Raw genomic sequence first — 18,279 nt, 5'->3', positions numbered from 1 at the left:
GACCCGCTACCCTCCACCCAGGAGCCTGTCTGCCCTCTGCTGCCTTCCATGGTGCCCTAGCTGTTCATGCCAAGGAGCATCTGAAGGCCAGTGCAAGCGGCCCTCAATCCCTTCCCCTCATCACAGCCTGAGGCAGGGGCTCCTGATCCTCACTGGGTCCAGGCCAGAATATGGGACAAGGGCAACATCACCAGGAGCTCCCCCTCTTGCCAAGGCTGTCAGGAGCCACTGGGGCAGAGCTAATCAAGGGCCCAGGCTGGATGTAGGAAGTGGCAGGCTAGGTGGTCACTCTGACTTAGGGTGGCAGACTCTGAGATACTGCCCTGGGTGGCTGGTGGAGAGCCTCCTCCCAAGGCCCAGGAGCCCAGCAACCTTGGCGGGGTGGGTGCTGTGGCTGTACCACTGACTGGGTCTCCGAAATGGGCACCATTCCCACTTTCTACCCTGGCCCCAAAGCCTGGCCCTAGCTCCACACTGGCACCCTTCTCTGCCTGACCATGCTGCTCCCATCACGCTGCTCCCCTGCTGGTCAGCTGGCAACCCGGCCTGGCTCCATCATGGCAGCCCCCAGGGTAGTGGGTTGCTGGAGTTGGGGGGCTGTCTGCCTCCTCCCCTTGCTCTCCCTGCAGTGGCCAGCATGATGACAGTGGCTGTACCAGACTGCCTGCTGCTGGCATCACTTGGATGTGAAAATTAGTAGGCATAAAGAGAAATGTTTGTTGATTTTTGTGTTTTCCATGTAATAATAAGAACATTTCTCAGTAGCGCTCTAATGTCGGCTTTTAAAAGGATAAGCACAAACTAGAAAGAGAAATGTAGTCAAAGATAAATGCGTGTACACATAAAGAAACTGTGTGGAGGTTGGCTAAAACATGTGAGCAATTAGCAATGTTGCAACACGCTGCCAGGAACCCACCGAGCAACTGTGGACAGAATCCAGGTAAAGTGGCCCTGCATGCAGAAGGCTGCAGGGTGGCAGATGCTATAACAGAGGCAGGGTCGAGCATCCCTGCAGCTGTTTGTCCCCAGTATTTCTGCCCTGAGAATGCCTGTTCTTTAGGAGAGGAAGGAGGGTAGCAATTAAAAGGGTGACAAAGCCTAGGATGAGGAGTGTGAGTCGCAGGGCACAGGCTCCTAACCCCACCCAGGAACCAAGCCTGCACGTCCAGTGTATGCACAGCAGCTCCACGTGGTCTCAGCCTTCCAGGGGTGTGAAGGGCGATCGAAGAGCCAGGTGGATCAGGGTGGCAAATGCCCAGATGTTCAAAAGGGGAAAAGCCCAGGGCACTGCCCTGCTGTCAGATCACAGATTCTTATATTTCCTTTTAGCCTCACACACCTGTGGGCCTGTGGGCCAGGACACCTTAACTCTATCGGAGTGACAGGGATAGAAGGGAGGGGCAGTGCCCCCATGTGAGTCTACCCCTCTGTAAGTGGGTGAGACCCTCACAATCACCCCCATGGAAGATTGTGTCTTTGTTCCACAAAGTAATTCCTTCCTCACAAAATTGCAAGTGTCTGAATCATCTCACTTTTGAAGTGTGTATTTAATGTGATGATTTTCCCTCCCAAAGTGCTTTAACTAAATGACTGTGGCATTTTATAATCGATAGAGACTTTGAATTGAGGAAATACAAGAGTGAGAAAGAGAGAGTATTCATGAATAACGATGACATAAGGAGGAACGGGAGGGGAGCCACAGTTGTTATAGGCAGTAGGCACTGGGGAAAATGATTGATTTGGGAATTAATGCAGGCCAGCCTTTGTGTGGCCTGCCTGACTGTGCCAGCCAAGGGCTTTTATTGCCGAGCTTCCCTTTTCGCCTGTACATGGGACGATCAAAGCCCTGCTGCCCACCGTCTGCCTCACTGTCCTGCTATAATTACTGAGATCATATCTTGATGCAGCCTTGAAAACCGGAAGGGGCTGTCGCCTGCTGGTGATGGCTGCCTTCTAATGGCAGGATGGCCCGATAGTAGGAGCAATTTGGAAGTGGAGAGGGGCAGGGTTGCTTCTTGTGTTGAGGGGGGAAGCCAAGAGCTGTGTCTGGAAGGTAGCAGATTTGGACTGTGGTGCTGAAGGAGGAGCTTTCCAGGCAGAGGAGGTGGCCTGACTGAAGGTAGAGGGGTTAGGGTGAGAGTGATCAGTGGATTCAGCTTAACCCCATTGGGGGTGCAGGGAGAAATTAGGCAAGGAGGGGGTTGGGTCCTATCATCAGGGCCACAAGCTTGGGAAGTTTCCCAGAGAACATGGGAGCTGCGGAGGACTCAGGGCAGGGACATCTGGAGTTGTGCTGTAAAGTCTGACAGTGTGGAGTGGGTTAGAGGTGGAGGGGAGCCTGGAGGCGGAGCGTTATGGTGCAGCCAGGGAACAGATGAGCAAGCAGAGGGGTTAGTGCCAGGCCCACCCTGGGCTACCAGCCTCATAGAAGGCAGACCCAGAGGACCTGTGTCACCCACGCAAGTGGCATTCTCAGGTCCCTTACCCCTTTCTGTTCTATTCAGATGCCATCCTCTCACCTCCTCAGCACATAGAATAATTAAGAAAATTATTCCTGGCACATTAAGAGGTCTGCCAGCTTGTGGGAGACTCATTCTGGTTAAACAAATATTCAGCTCTCAGAGGAGAAATCTGAAGCTTGTGAACCCGGGCAAATTTGAACAGCAGAACTTTACTGGCAGACAGATCCTTAAGGAGCATCTACTCTAAATGCTTCATGTTACAGGTGGGGAAACTGAGTCACAGAAAAGCAAAGAGACTCAACTTGGAGCTTGAAGCCCCTACTTCCAGTGGCTAGCCGTATATTTCCTTTCTCTTCTCTTAGGTGAAAAGCATCAGGAGTCAAGCTGCACCTGATAGTGTCTCTTTTTCTCTTTAACCTAAAAGCAGAGTTTTCTGGGTCCAGGTTGGCCTGGCACAGGAGAGGACAGGGAACCCAAGAAAATGAGTCACTCTATCTGTGACGTAGGTGGTTTGTGCCCTCATTTTTTTGTGCTTTGATGATTCCGGAGAACTAAGAGATCTTTAATTCCTGAGGAGCCAGGCATGCATGCTTTCAGATATGTTTCAAAGCTTCACTTGTGATTTTTGTGTGCTTATTCTGACCAAATTATTCTTGAAATTTAATAAGCTAAATGGGATGATTGTGTGAGCAAACCAAGCCATCTGGAAATGTGTCAAAATCTTTCTTACCTTAGCACGTGAGGTATAAATGATCCTGCAAAATTCCCCTGTGATTTTCCTTCTCTGGGAGTTTGGAGGGTGAGGAATCGGATGGGGGTTGCTCAGAGTCTGGAGACATTCTTAATGGAGTCCCTGCCCAAGCTTTCTGCCCTGTTCCTGCTCACATCCCTCCCAGTTGAACAAAGCCAGGTCTAGTTAAGCCCGGCCTTTCCTGTGGCTTCGCTTCTCCCTCCTCTTCTCTCTAACCTGCCTGTTTCATAGCTTCTTTCTACCTCCCTCAGACTCCCTCTCCAAAGCCACTGCTTCTGTGACACCTCTTCCAGCACCCCCTAGCCTCTTCCACCCGCATGTATTAGAGCATCCCTTTCCCTGTCTCCTCTCCTAGCAGGCTGTGAGCTCGTGGTGGCAGAGTCACCAGTGACAGATAGCTGCCAGGTGCTCCTGTCACTCTCTTCTGAGAGCCCCACAGTGACTCCCAGGACTGTTCCGTGAGACAAGCACCGTGTCCATGTCCATCGGCCTGCCACTTCGGGCTCTCTGCAGGGCCCTCTCACCATGCACTCACTCAACCCCTGAGCCCCTGTCCCTGCTTTTTCTTGGACACCTGTGCAATTTGCCAGACACTCACTCAGGCTGCCCGGAGTGCCTGTCCACTTACTGCCAGGGTCCGTCCTTACTCTTCAGTGTCCACCACCAGTGCCATATGTTCTAAGAAGCTCTCCCAGACTTCTCCACCCTTTCCAGGCTGGGCCACAAGCCTCCTCTTGCCCCACAGTCACCACCACCCTGCCCAATGACTGTCCCACTGCATCTGCTTCCTTGCTGGCCCCCTGCTCTCCCTGATCTTTGAAGTCCAGGGTGTGGACAGAGGGTGATCCTGCTCCTTGCATGTTTAATAGTCCAGAGACCCACTACACAGAACACACCAAGTAGAGCAGTGGCTTTGCCTGGAGGACAACTGACTGACACTGAGTGTGCTGGTATCTGTGGAGGGAATGCTGGCCAAGGAGTGTCCATGTTGTCCAAGGCTAATGAACCCTTATCCTTGAGGCTCCCAGGGATCTGCTCTTCTCTGGGGCAAGAGTGCAATCACAGAGTCTTGTTTTGGGCCTCCCAGCTTGTTGTGTAGCTATGGGCAGACAGCGGGTCTGGCTTGGATCTCCTATGGCTGGGGGTCAGCAACAACTATGCAAGTCCAGCCAGGGACTCCCTGCAACACTGCAGGCTTCAGCTAGTACCTGAGGTGCCCCCATGGCATATTCCACCACCACTGACCACTGCCTGAAGCCAGCCTTGAGTGCTGGAAGAGGGGACCTGGGTTTGACCTTGATTCTGATGCTTGTCAGCTGTTTGATTTCAGATAAATTACTTGTTTTCTGAGTCTCGTTTTACCCATCTGTACAGTGGGAATAGTAATGCCTACCTTATTGGTTTTCTAAAAGTAGAGAACGTTGATGTCTCTGTTGGTAGATGGTCACTCTTCCATGGCCGTTCTTACCTAAGGGGATATTTTCTTACATTTCAGTGGAGACCAAGCCCCGATTGGCTCCCAGGTTAGAGAGGTTCACCACCTTTCCACAGGGGCTGGGGCTTCTTGTAACCTGTGCTGTCGCCAGCTCAGGTCTTTGTCCCCATCATGATAGCTCAACCATAGCCAAATGGTAGGGGCCAGGCAGGGAACTGCTCCCTGGCCGTTTTTGGCAATGTGGAAGTAGGTACACATACCGAGATACAGCCCCTTCCGCAGGACACTGTGAGTTCCTGTATTCCGTTGTTATTGCCAAAACCATAGAGGTGTGTGCTGGCCAGGAGCCCAGTGTGGACTAGAATCAGAAAAAAGGAAGCTGTGAGAGCCATGGAAGCTTTGCTGACCTGCCTAGTTCCTTCCAATGGGAGTCTCCATCTTAGTCTTCAGGGGATCCCCTGAACTTCTGGAAAACACCTGCATTGCCTCCATCTCCTCATGAGTCCTTTGAAGCAGGTGTAGGGCCCTGGGCCCTACCATTCTCTGCCTGCAGGCACACTCAGCCCTTGGCCCGGGTAAGAAGTGGGGACACTCACTAACTGGTGATGCCTAGGGCAGCACTGAGGTGATTGCTGGAGTTATCCATGAGTCCAGCAGTTGCACCTGCTCCTGGCACTCCTTTGAGGAGGAGCTGGCCACGCAGGGCCCACAGGGAACCTCCTGAGTGGTCCACTCCTTGCTCTCCCACCTGCTGTCTACATGGCTGCCCCTGACTCCACCTGGCCCTGATGTGGCATCCCCCAACACAGGCTTGGTCTTGGAGGCAGCCCTCCTGCTTGTGTCTCCACATTGCATCCTCACCGTGGCCAAATCCTCATGTGCAGCCCTGTCTGGCCATGCTCAGACCCACGTCTCTAAGGCCCTGTCCTTGCATCCAACAAACCAGCTCCTTGTGAGGAGATCCGATATTGGACACACTCAGCGGCTGGCCCAGGGGGAGGTGATGAAGGCAAAAAGAAGGGTCTAGGCTGAGACTGGGGCAGCTGACTCAGACCCCGGGGCTGAACCCCAAAGATGAATGGAGGCCCCAGAGCACACTTACAAAGGCCATGTGGGGCTCAGGCTCTCTGGGGAAGTGCAGATTTTAAAGATTTCGAGGCAGCAAGGTGCAGAACACAGAAGAGGCCTTGCAGTGGGCACTCTGTGGGCATCTAATGTGTACTGGACACCCTCTCACATATGTTGGCTTGCTTAATTCTTTCTGCAATGTTGCAAGGACGATATTGTTCCCATTTTACAGCAGGAGACATCGAAGTTGAGGGAGCCTGAGTTGCTAAGGTTACAGGTTAGGAAGAAGTGGAGCTGGGATTTGAATCTGATCTGTGTGATGTCGCTCTGGGTTGGCCTGGCCTTGGAACTCAGGAGGGGCCAGCCTGGCCAGAGGGACTAGGTTCAGGGAGGTGGTGGTGCTTACCAATGAGTCAAGGCCAGAGGCTGTCACACAGCGCAGGCTAACAGGCCCACACCTAGATGCATGATGCTACTTGAGGGTGGGCCTGGAACACTCAGGTCTCACCCAGTTCACAGGTAACCTAGGAGCTAGTGTCAGGGCTCTGGACAGCAGGCCCTGCCATGAAGCAGGAGAGACCTAGCAGGGGCTCCCAGCTCCCTTTCTGACCTGCTTTGTGATATTCTATGAGCCACCCACATCTCTGGGCATCACAGAGCTCTGGCGGTCTCAGCCTCCCTTGTCTTCCTGGCCCCTGGCCTCACCTGGGGACATGTTGTAATCACCTTAGACCTTGTAGCCAACACTTACACGTGGCGCCCACCCAGAAGTGAGTCACAATGTTGGGGAATACGGCCTCCCAGGTGGTCTGGTGAGTGGCTTGAGTGGGCTATGGCTGCTCTGTTTCCAAGCTCACCTGGCATCTGATGTGCAGGTGTGCATCTGGCAAAGATGCACATGTGACTCTTTGGAGTCAGATGCACATTTTGGTGGGTTATCTCCAATAAGGTCCCGCCTTACTTCCGTTTCCAAGGCAATCGCTCTAACCAGAGTGATCACGGCCCTGTATCTCCTGGCTGTTCTTTCTTCTTCTCTTTCCTGTTCCAGGCTTGGTTTACTGCCAGTCAGGACAACCTTTCTAGAATAGCGTTTCCCAGGCCATTTTCCTGCTTAGTACTTCCAGGGTCTCCCCATTACCCAGAACGCCAGGTCTAACCGTGCTGATCTCCCTTTCCTGGTCCTTCATGACTACTCGTGGCATCATGTCCCATGGTCCCCAGGTCACCTTGGCCTGTTTGCTGCATGTCTGCCTCCAGCTTGCTTCCTGCCTGGCCTTCTCTGAGCAGCCCTTCCATCCCCATGGGTGCTTCTGTCCTCCATGGCCCCACGCACATTTGTTCTCCTACAGTCCTGTGCCCCGGCTCTGAGACGGCCTCCGAGGAGGGCATGTGCTGTCCATTACAGAGCCCTCCTGTGACCTGCTTCTTGACAGGCCATCTCGTGGTGTCTCCCGCAGCACATTTTTCAGACAAGGATTGACACTGTGGAGAGTCACTTCTGAGATTCCACAGCTCACGGCATGCGGAGCAGGAGCCAGACTTGACGCCAGATTCCAATTTTGCCTGCCCACGATGTCTGTCTTCTAGCCTGGGACATAACACCAATCTCCTGCACATTTGAAGCACTCTGGTGTCACTCTCCTGCCCCCAAGGGTGCCAGGGCTGGAGGCTTGTGGCTGCGGCAGTGACAAGGCCCCTGTGACAGTCCTGTCCCAGCTTTCTAGCAAGTGGGCCTTGCCTGTGCAGATCAGATCAAGATTTCCATGAAACACTCTTTCTGAGCAGCAGTGGCCTCTCAGGGGAGCAGAGAGGGGCAAGAGGCCTTCACCCCACTTCTGGCAAGATACTGAAGACCTCTTTCTCTCAGGGGCCGTCTGTCAACTCTATCATGCTTTGTCTTTGCTCAATTTGTTCTCAGTGGGGGAGACGAATTGGAGGTGTACGGTTTATCCACAACCCCAAATATGGCTCCTGCTTTGCCTCATGCTTCTAAGAAGGCAAAATTTAACACTGTGCATGCCAAGTGGTACTGGTTCAATAAACGCTGATGGGAAATGTGGACAGGTCTGGCAGGGGAAGGCTTTATCCGGGACAGCCATGCTGTATCTGCCGAGGCTCTCCAGAGAAACAGAACAATAGGATGTGTGCAAGTGTGTAGGCAGAGAGAGATTTATTTTAAGGTACTGGTTCACACAATTGTGGCGGCTGGCAAGTTTGAAATATTCAGAGCGGACTGGAGACTCAGGGAAGGATTGCTGAGCGTTGGAAGTCAGTCCATGGCAACTCTGGAGGGAGATCAGAGGTCTCTCATGAAATGTGCTATAGACCCAGCAGGCCCGTGCGGCCCCAGAGAGCACATGCTGCCGGGCTCACAGGCCCTGTCACGTCTCCATTTCCTCCTCCACAGACAGCCACGCTCACCTGGTTTTTGTCCCAGGGGCAGGTGAGGTCTGGGAGGGGAGGAGAGGGAAGTGGGAGGTGGAGGGAGCAGAATGTCTGTGGACAGGGCTCTCAGGGTGACCGTAGGGAAGAGGGTGGGGCCTGGTCATAGCTACTCTGAGACAGCAGGCAGAGAAGGAGATCAACACTCAGTGTTCAGAGCTGTCAGTGTTGGGGCTTGAAGCATGGGGACTTTGGAGCTAGCAGGGGCAGAGGCACAGGGACCTATTGTAACATCCAGTGTCCCTCCTGTCCCCTTCACACCCCACACGCGTACACACCAGGGCTCCTGCTGTCAGTTAATACATCACCAACGTGGGCAAGGACTTTCCCCACAGTGGAGAGTTGGGAGAGAAGGAACTAGACAACCTCAGAGGGAGAGTGGTAGAGAGGTTTTGGAGGCAGACAGATCTGGACCTCAGTGAGCTGCAGGCTCCTGCTCCCAGCCTCAGTTTCCTCATCTGAAAATGGTATCCCTAATATCCACGTCATGGAGTCATCATGCAGGCTGAACAGTGCAAGTGTGCAGCTGGCCTGCCACACACTAAATCCCCAGCAAGGCTAAACTCCAGTTTTGCCTGCCACACACCAAACCCCCAGCAAGGCTAAACTCCAGCTTCGCCTAAGACACTTTAGCCTCTCACATTGCACTTTTTGTTTTCATCCTCTTGGTCCACTGTCTGGGCTGAGGGTGAGGGGTGATCAGGGCTTGCAGTAATGCTAGGTAAAACCTAGATGATAGGATTCTTCTGCTTCCAAAGTCCCTCTCCAAGGCTACTCCTCAGGTGGTGGTCCTCTAGGTGTGGTCCCTGAACCAGCTGCCTCTGCACCTCCTGGGAACTCTTTAGAGATACAAATTTCTGGGACCCACCCCAGACTTACTGAATTGTAAACTGGGGCTGGGGTCCAGAAATTTGGTTTTAACGATCTCTTCAGGTGATGCTGATGCGTACTGAAGTTTTAGAACTACTGCTTTCAGAACAGTTTCTCCAGGAGGACAGGTTTTAGGCTGAAGGTTCACCTCTAAGCATCACCCCAAGGCTGGCCATCAGCAGGCGAAGCATCCCAAAGGGAGCCTCAGAGCACTGGGTCTTAGATCAGCTCTTTCCCCAGGGGCCCACAGGAAAGCCTGGAGGCTGTCATTCCATTGACACGAGTCCCCTCACCTACACTTCCCTCCTTTGCTTTGTACGTTATATACGCTGTGCTTTGGGGGCCCTTTACCACATCCTGCAGGAGCTCCAATGCTCTTGTCCCGCAAATTCTCAGGGCCTTATGTCCTCCAAGCTACTTCTATCTCTTAATTTCTCTGATCTTGTCACTGGGTCTCATCTGTGTCCCCTTTGTTTACAATGGTGTTCCTCCCTGCCCAGAACTAACCCAGGTGTGGAACACAGAGCTTCTGTCATTGGCTTTTCATAATCCCTCCAACACAATGCCATTGTGTGGCAAATGTTTACTGAAGCCTTGGCCCAGAAGGGAATTCTCACTCCTGAAAACACCAGCTGCGTGAGCATGCCCAGGGATGCTGCGTAAACGCACCGTGCCTCCATCTCATCTCCACCTGGGGCTGGGAGTGTGTGGGCTCATGACGGTTCCTGGGCCATGGGCTTTTGGGAGAAGTAAATCAGGTTAGGCAGGCAAAGCCCTTGGCAGGGGACCCAGTGTGGAGCTAGCACTCAACAGATGCTACTATTGTTGATTTTACCGTGGTCATTAAACAGGATGAGTTATTTCCTCTTCCTTTATCTTTTATCTATTTATCTATCAATTTTATTTATAAATTTATAATTGTAGTACATACCACAATCTATAAATAACATAACATAAAATTCACCATCATAACCATTTTTAAATGTATACTTCAGTGGCACTGAATACATTCACAATGTTGTACAACCATCAGCACTCTCCAGCTCCATTACCTTTTCATCTTGCAAAACTGAAACTCTGTGCCCATTAAACACTACCTCCCCATGCACCCCTCTCCCCAGCCCCTGGGAACCACCATTCTCCTTTCTGGCTCTATGAATTTGACTGCTCTAGGGACCTCATATCAATGGATCATACAGCATTTGTCCTTTCGTGACTGGTTAGTTGACTTCGTATAATTCTCTCAGGGTTCATCCATTTTGTAGCATGTGCCAGAACTGTCTTCCTTTTAAAGGTTGAGTAATATTCCATTTCATTGATTACACATTCATCTATCATTGGACACTGGCTTGTCTCCACCCTCTGGCTACTAGGAACACGGGTGTACACGTGTCTGCTTATGTCCCTGCTTTCAATTCTTTGGGGTATGATTTTACTTTTTATAATTGACCTACCTCATCTATTAGTTCAACCAATTTGATGTAACAATCAATTATAAACATAATCTTTTTAATTGGATGCAAAAGTGGATGAGAACTTAGAGGACAGTCTCCCCACTTGACCAAAGTGGAGGCAGAGGCCAGGGAAGGGCCCTGAGTGAGTTCTTATCTGAGGGTGGCTTCTGTGGACAGACGCCTCGACCTGTCCCCAGCCGGTGGCATCCTGAAGAAAGAGGAAGCATGGTTAAGGCGGAGCGTGTGGGCTTTGGAGTCAGATGCACAGAACTTGGCTGGTGGCCCTGTGGGAACCTATGGAACCACTCTGAGGCTCTTTCCAGCACCTGTGAAATACTACTATTTACCCCCTCGTGGGATGTTGCTGTGGAGATAGAGATGATACAGAGATGAAAATGCACAGCCACTGTAAAGTGAGCTCTCAGGGAGGGAAGTCACTACTTTGATTAAATAGAGATTTCTATCCCCACTGTACATGATAAAAGCTGAAGCCAAGGGACTAAAATCCTCACCTCTGGCTTTTCCATTAGTTCTCTTTCAAACTCAGTACATGTTTTCTTAAAGTCAGGTTTACTGAAATATAATTTACATAAAAATAATTTACTTTTTTTGGTGCACACTTTGGACAAATGTAGACAGTCATGTGACCACCACCAAGTAACTCCTCCTCCTGAGAGCGTACTTCATAGTGGCTCTGCGTTTTCATCTCTGTATCATCTCTCTTTATCTTCAAAGCAACACCACATGAGGCAGTAAATACTAGCAGTATTTGATAGCTGCTGAAAAGAGCTTCAGAGTAGCTCCATAGCTCAGAACTGCTGCTAAAGAGCAAGTTCTGTGCAGCTGACTCCAAAGCCCACACACTCCTCCTTGACCACTTTCAAGATACAGAACATTTCTGTCCCCCGCAAAATTCCGTCCTGCCTTTGTAGTCATCCCCTTATCCCCCATCTCTGGCAACCACTGATCTTATTTTCTGTCCTTAACAATTTTGCCTTTTCCAAAATGTCATCTAAGTTGAATATGACAGTAGGTAGCCTTTTGGGGTTGGTTCCTATCAGCTGACAGAAGGCCTTTGAGATGCATCTGGGGTGCTGTGGATGTCAGCCATGTGTTCCTTTGTACTGTGGAGAGGGATTCTGCTGTATGGATGGACCTGAGTTTGTATATTCATTCATTCTGTGAGGGGCATTTATGTTTTTTCCAGGTTTTGGCAGCGATGAATAGAGCTTCTAGAAACATTCATGTACAAGTTTTTGTAGGAGCATCAATTTTCATTTCTCTAGGGTGAATAGCTAGGGGCAGAATTCCTGGGGGTATGTTTAACTTTCCCAGAAACTGCCAAACTTCCTTCCAAAGTGGCAGTGCCATGTTTGCATTCCCACCAGCAAGGGTGAGAGTGGTAGTTGCTCTGTACCCTTGCCATCGTCAAGTTTTGTTTGCTTGTTGAAGACATACTAATTGGTGTGTCCTGGCATCTTGTTTTAATCATCATTTTCCTAATGATGATGCTGTTGTCCATCCTCAGTATTTCTGACAGTGTCAGCTGTGCAGGTAGATGTGAACACTGTTCACAGTACATCACCTCTGTCTCCCTACCCCTTTTAACTTGGTTTTAGATTGTAAGGTCTCCTTGTTGACATGAAACCATGGGGAAGAGGGAAGCAAGGAGTAGCCCCACCCTGAACGTGTTTTAGGAACAAGAATGGCTTTGTTATTTATTTATTTATTTATTTATTTATTTATTTATTTATTTTGGAGCACTCCAGATTGAGGCCAAGACTCTGCTGAAAACAGGGGCAAGAGTGTTTGGATCTGCTGACATGCAGTGAGGCACTGGCTTTTGCATGGAGAGGAAAACAGATCATTTACGGCCATGCATGCTAAGCTGCTATTCTATTCTGTATCATCTGGTTTAGAGGCTTCCCCAGCTCCAAGGCCTAAGGGCCATGGCCCATTACGGAAATGGCAAACAGGCAGTTTCTGCACCTGGAGTTTATAATCTGGAAATGAGAATAGTTGCAGAGGCTGACAAGAAATGGTGAAAGAATTTTAATCTTTAATTTTTCACAGCAACTCTTTGTCTGCAGGACCCAGCTTTTCTGCAGAAGGCACTGAGTCCCAAGCTACCCCTTTGGGTCATTCCACATGTCTTCTTGCTCCGGGGCGGCTTTTCTTGGGAACAGCTTCTTGGCATCTTACCTCCAAGGGCTGCTAGATCACATCTCACATTCTGAGACTCCCAACTCTGCAAATCACTCAGTAGAACGTCAGGTATGAAAACAGTCATCAAAATGTTTACTTAGCAGCCCAAATATCAGCAACCCAGCAGTTGCTTCATGCTCCAGATGTTACCCTTCACTGGGGCAGCTGTGCGCAGAATGCCTGGTGTGGGTTGTTACAAGGCAGAGCAAGCTCTGATGGTGCTATGTATCCCTGCAGGGTGGGTGGGGTGCAGGGTGAGGGTGGACAGTGACACCCAGAGACCTGGGGGCATGCATGGCCAATCCCAGCACTGGTGCTGCTGAGGTCACAGGGAATCCCTTCCTCTCGGGTGCCTGCAGGCTCACCATCTTGTTCCCTGAACATGACACAGAGGAAGGGGAGACCCCATTACATACACATAACCCATAGACTCTGGGCCCCTATGGGGGCCCTTGCAGCCCTTCAGTGCCTCACTATGCTGGACCTCTTTCCATTGGTCATGCATGAAGGGCAGAGAGGGACTGGAATCACCAGGACTATGTGGATGAGGAGAAGCCGAGTCCCAGAGAGGGGAAGTGACTCGGTTAAGACACCACAGGGGCCAAGTTAGACTTGGACCCCTGCCTATCACTCCCATCCTAGCCCCACTGCCCCCTCTGCCTCGTGGCTATGTGAGAAGGCAAGTTTCTGCCTCAGGAGAGCAGAGCTTCCAACCTGGCTGGTCACGGATGTGGAGGGCTGGAATGCTGTGTGCCCCGACCCCATCCAAGCTAGGACACAGCACAGCCAGGAGGCAGCAGTGGTCTTGTCTTTTCCTGGAGGCTCTGGGACTCCCCTGCAGCCTCCTGGTCTCTTGCCCTGCCAAGGCCACATTTTCCTGAACCTTTCCCCTAAAAGCCCACCTGTCCAAGAACCTTTCCAGGGTAGCAAGTCTTCCCCAAGCCTGTGTGACCGTGTGTAGTAGTTTGCCACGCCCCTCTCCCCATCCTCGGCCCCAAGCAACCACAGTGTGAGCCCAGCTGCCTGTGTGCGCTGCTGGGGGTGTGCTGGGCAGCAAAGCCTGGGCTATCCACAGACCTGGGGGCTTCTGCTCCAGCCACCGACTGGCAAAAGGACCCTGGCCAAATCACCTCTCTGCTCCCACCTCAGTACCAGCTGTGGATGAAGGCTGCTAGCTTTGCTGTCACTGGATATTAGGAGGATTACATGAAGAGATGCATGTAAATGCCTGCACTAAGTAGGTGCCAGTAAATACGTATTTCCCCAGTCCTAACAGTAACCTGTGCCGAGCTGACTCATGCTAGAGGGGCCCTGTGAGAGGACCTGTTGTCATCCCCACTTTACAAATGAGGACATTGAGGCAGGGATGAGTCTTGTCACTTGGTCTAAGCCCACTGTGTTGAAATCCCAGCAATCTGGCCCCAGAGTCTGTGTTGGGAGCCATACACGGCTGAGAGTAGAATCCCCAGGAGCCAAGGCCCAGACGTGGTGTCTGTTTAGTAGGTTGATTTTTGTGAAAAGTGCCCTGAGCTCAAGTTCCCACAGTGGGGAGTGAAGTTGGGGGATGGTTGGGAAGCACAGGTTTGGATCCTGTTTTTATTTAAAATTTTGATATTTTGTTCATCATGGATTTCTTGGCATTAACTGATCTCTATAACTGTTGCATTAAATTATCATTTTTGGCACCTCCTTAAATCTTGTGCAGAGGTGAGTGCTTCCTTCACTGCCCTACCCTCACCCTGGCCTTGCCTGGGACTCCCACAGTGACCATAAGCCGCAATGGGTCCCTTTTCACTCTGGATAAGAAGAGGCTGCTGGCGCCATAAAAAAGGATGAGTTCATGTCCTTTGTAGGGACATGTATGAAGCTGGAAACCATCATTCTGAGCAAACTATCGCAAGGACAGAAAACCAAACACCGCATGTTCTCACTCATAGGTGGGAACTGAACAATGAGAACACTTGGACACAGGATGGGGAACATCACACACCAGGGCCTGTAGTGGGGTGGGGGAAGCCGGGAGGGGAAAGGGATAGCATTAGGAGATATACCTAATGTAAATGATGAGTTAATGGGTGCAGCAGTCCTGGGGAAATCCTGGTAGAAATATGTAACAAACCTGCAGTTGTGTACAAGTACCCTAGAACTTAAAGTATAATAAACAAAATAAAAGTTCCAGTGACCACATTAAAAAAAGAAAAAAAAGAAAGAAGAGGCTGCTGGCTTGTGGGTGGGGCACTTCTTGAGAATGAGACGGATTAGAGTGGTTTCTTCTTGCTGTTCTTCACATGGCCTGCAAGGCTACTCCCTGTTTCCTTCTCTTTTCAAATAAAACTGGAGCAGGTGTGGCATGATCAGCAGATGAGCAGGAGGTGGGGCAGCTGCAACTTAGCATTTGAGTCAGATACTGCTGCCACGCAATTTCACAGGTCCGCATTTGTTAGAAATTCTTGTTTATCAAAAATCTCTGTCGATTCAAGTGAAGGTGAGTCAAGTGTTTCACTTCAGCAAACGTGGCTTCTGCACACTTCAGAGGAGAGCTGAGAGGTTTCTGATCCTTCCTCTAGATCTCCAGCTAAGTCCCGACCCATCGCGGTTTCATATTCTGACCTGATACTCACTTGACTTGCCACTTGCTGGTCCTAAAGACGGGGCATGTTAGCAGGTCCTCAGACATGGTTTACTGATGGAATCAGTTAGTAGAACCTGCAGATGTGGCCACAAAATGAACTTTATATGGTGGAGACAACACTAAGCTTGCTGTTACCGTGGCTTGGGACTGACTCTATTGGTGCTAAGAATGGCAGTTTGGTTGGACATAGTGGCTGTCAGAGTCCTGGGGAAATCCTAGTAGAAATCTTGGAGTGGGAAAAATGAACTTGTTCCAAAGAGGGGTCTAGGCTAGAGAGAGAAATATTGAGATTTGGGTGCCATCAGCATATAAGTTCATTCATTCATGGATTCATTTATACTTTCATTCATTTATTCGATAACATTTTATTGAGAATCTACTCTGTGCCAGCCCCTGCTATGGACACAATATCCTTGCCTTCACAGATCTAATGTTTAGTAGATATGTGGCTCTCAGGGGTAATTAGAGCCATGGGAATAGCTGAGACCTCCTTACAAGGAACTCATGAAATGAAAACTCACTGGAATCTGACTCCAGAACAGCTGCAGGGAGCTCTGAAGGAGACCGAGCCTCAGATGGAAACATGCTCAGCTCCTCACTCTGCAGCAAGTGAGCAGTGAGAAACAACAGAGATGCACTTTCTTTTGATTTTATTTTACCTGTCAAATCATCAGGGTTAAAATAATGGTAATAAAAAAGATTACACATAGGGAAGCTCAAGCTCTTGTACGCTTATGTAGAAGAACTCTCTGTCCCTTGATAGGGTCGGTATTTCAGGAGCAGCTGTTTGGAAATACGGATCAAGAGGCTGGAAAGTTTATCTACCTTTAGATCCAACTATTTCCTTTTAGAAATTCGGAATGGATTAGGATTTGTTATTTTATCATGAATATATATAAAAGACTGAGACATGAGAATTGTCATTACAGTATTTTTTTATAGTACTGAATAATTTATCATTTAAGTGCCTAAGTGTAAGGGCTTATTCAATAAACAAGAAACATTACTCTATGGCCACCATGTAGCCGTTAAGAATGAAGGTGTTGAGGATCTTAAATAATGTGGAAAATATTCATGATGTGCTGTTTTGACTACAAAGAAAGTTATGGACTAATTTATTAAAAAATGGATTGAGAGAAAATATCTGCAATTTTTAAAACTAACAAAGGACCGGCTTCTAGATATAGTCTCACAAAGCAGCAAGAGAAAGACAAGCAAAGAAAAAATAAGCAAAGGTTATGAGTAGTTAATTCACAGAGGAGAAATGCCAAAAGGCTATCAGGCATGTAAAGGGATGCTCATACTCATTAGTAACTTAGAGAAATGGAAATTAAAATGACAATGCGAGATCTCTTTCCTTCAATCAGATTGCAAACACTGGAAAGCTGGGTGATGCCAAGCAGGGTGGTAATGAGGTCACTGAGGAGTCTTCAGATGCTGTGTGGGAGATGGCCTGATGCCAGCTTTCTGGAGGCATCTTAGTTGGTGGAACTTAGTTCCACTGAGCAGGCATACTCCCTTGACTCTGTTCTGATGCCCCTGCCTTCATATCCAGAGTGAGTCATGAGAGCCCAGTGAAGGGACCCACGCAGGAATGTCCACCCCAGCCCTGTGTGCAGGACGGGATGTTGTGGCTAATCCAGCCATCTATCACTGAGAAAGCCAACAAGTAAAATAGGCATGTGATACCTACTTTGGAACACAAGGCAGCAGATAGAGGAAATGAAGTTGACAAACACAGAGTCACGTGGTGGAGTCTGAAGACATAATGCTGGGTGAAAGAGTAAGAGCAGAAAAGATGCAGAAGAGCATTCGCTAACTTAAGTGTATGCGGATGGAAATCAGGTGCTGTGTGTCATACTCCTAAGTTCCATGCTGGTGGACTCATACTCACCAAGCGGGAGTGTGGGTGGGGTGGGGACACAGCAAATGCAAATGGAGAATGGAGGTCCTGGTGATAAAGGAATAAATGAACACAGCCAGAGAGGAGCCTGCCCAGATCAGGGAAGAGGCTGAGGGGTGTGAGCAACTCCGCCCACCACCTGCCCCTTAGAGTCAACCCCTCAAAGGAAACAACTTAATCCCCCACAAAACCCCATCCCAGTGCCCCAAAAAAGCAAAAGTGTAAATAGAGTTTGCTTCAACACTATTATGATCATGTTCTTACTAAACTATATATTCACAGACAGAAGCTGGAATGTCAGCAGTCATGGTTTCTGGGTATGGGCAAGCATTATGTTCTTCCTGATTTTTTGTTTCCTCTTGGTTTTTGAAAATGAACTGACATGGCTTTTGTAATAAGAAAATGACTTCTGAAAATGAATTCAGACAGTAGGCAGTCTGTGTGCTCAAAGAGGAGTCAGGGGCAGGCTGGGTTCTGCACATAAAGAGTGAGAAGGTTTCAGAGAGGGGCTGGTTAGCCTTGCCGGTGACGTGTGGCTAAACCCCATTTTAGCCTGCAAGGAATGTGTGTTTGGGCTAAAAACAAAGCATGATGTAACCCCACTACTGCTGGACCCACTTCTTTATGTCACTCCGGTTGCTACCTTGTGATTGTTGAATGCCTGCTGGGCTCCTGGATGGCTTCCTACGTGGTAATGTTGAGTTTGGTGAGGGCTTTTATTCAGGGAGCCTGAACATTTTTGTCCCTTCTTAGAGTTTACTGAACTCCAGACAAGCAAACAATAAACTATCCTATGTTATGGTGTAAGTCATAACTGAATGACAACTTTTGAAGGTGTGTACCTTTGGGAGGTCACTTATTGGTGAATTGGCCCTTGGCTGTTTTCATCACGTAAGTTTTTGCTCTTGTGCCTACTGACTTGAGGCTCCCAATTTGCAAACACTGCTCCTGTGTGCACTTAGGGATGAGCTCCTGTAAGCTTGGGGACTTAGAGGGTCATTTTGAGAACAAATAACCAAATAATGCTTAGAATGAGGAATCTATCCTTATAGACCCA

The 18,279-nt window shown here is 49.5% G+C and overlaps 1 protein-coding gene across 4 annotated transcripts in view; it reads left to right on the top strand.

Annotated features, from left to right (window-relative positions):
- WDFY4 (WDFY family member 4) overlaps positions 1–18,279 on the top strand; it is a 300,326-nt gene that overhangs the window by 6,202 nt on the left and 275,845 nt on the right. The window lies entirely within an intron of this gene.

This window comes from Rhinopithecus roxellana, chromosome 11 (genome assembly GCF_007565055.1).
Source record: "Rhinopithecus roxellana isolate Shanxi Qingling chromosome 11, ASM756505v1, whole genome shotgun sequence".
Lineage (NCBI taxonomy): Eukaryota > Metazoa > Chordata > Mammalia > Primates > Cercopithecidae > Rhinopithecus > Rhinopithecus roxellana.
The sequence above is the reverse complement of the archived record's forward strand: the minus strand, read 5'-3'. Positions and strand labels throughout refer to the sequence as shown.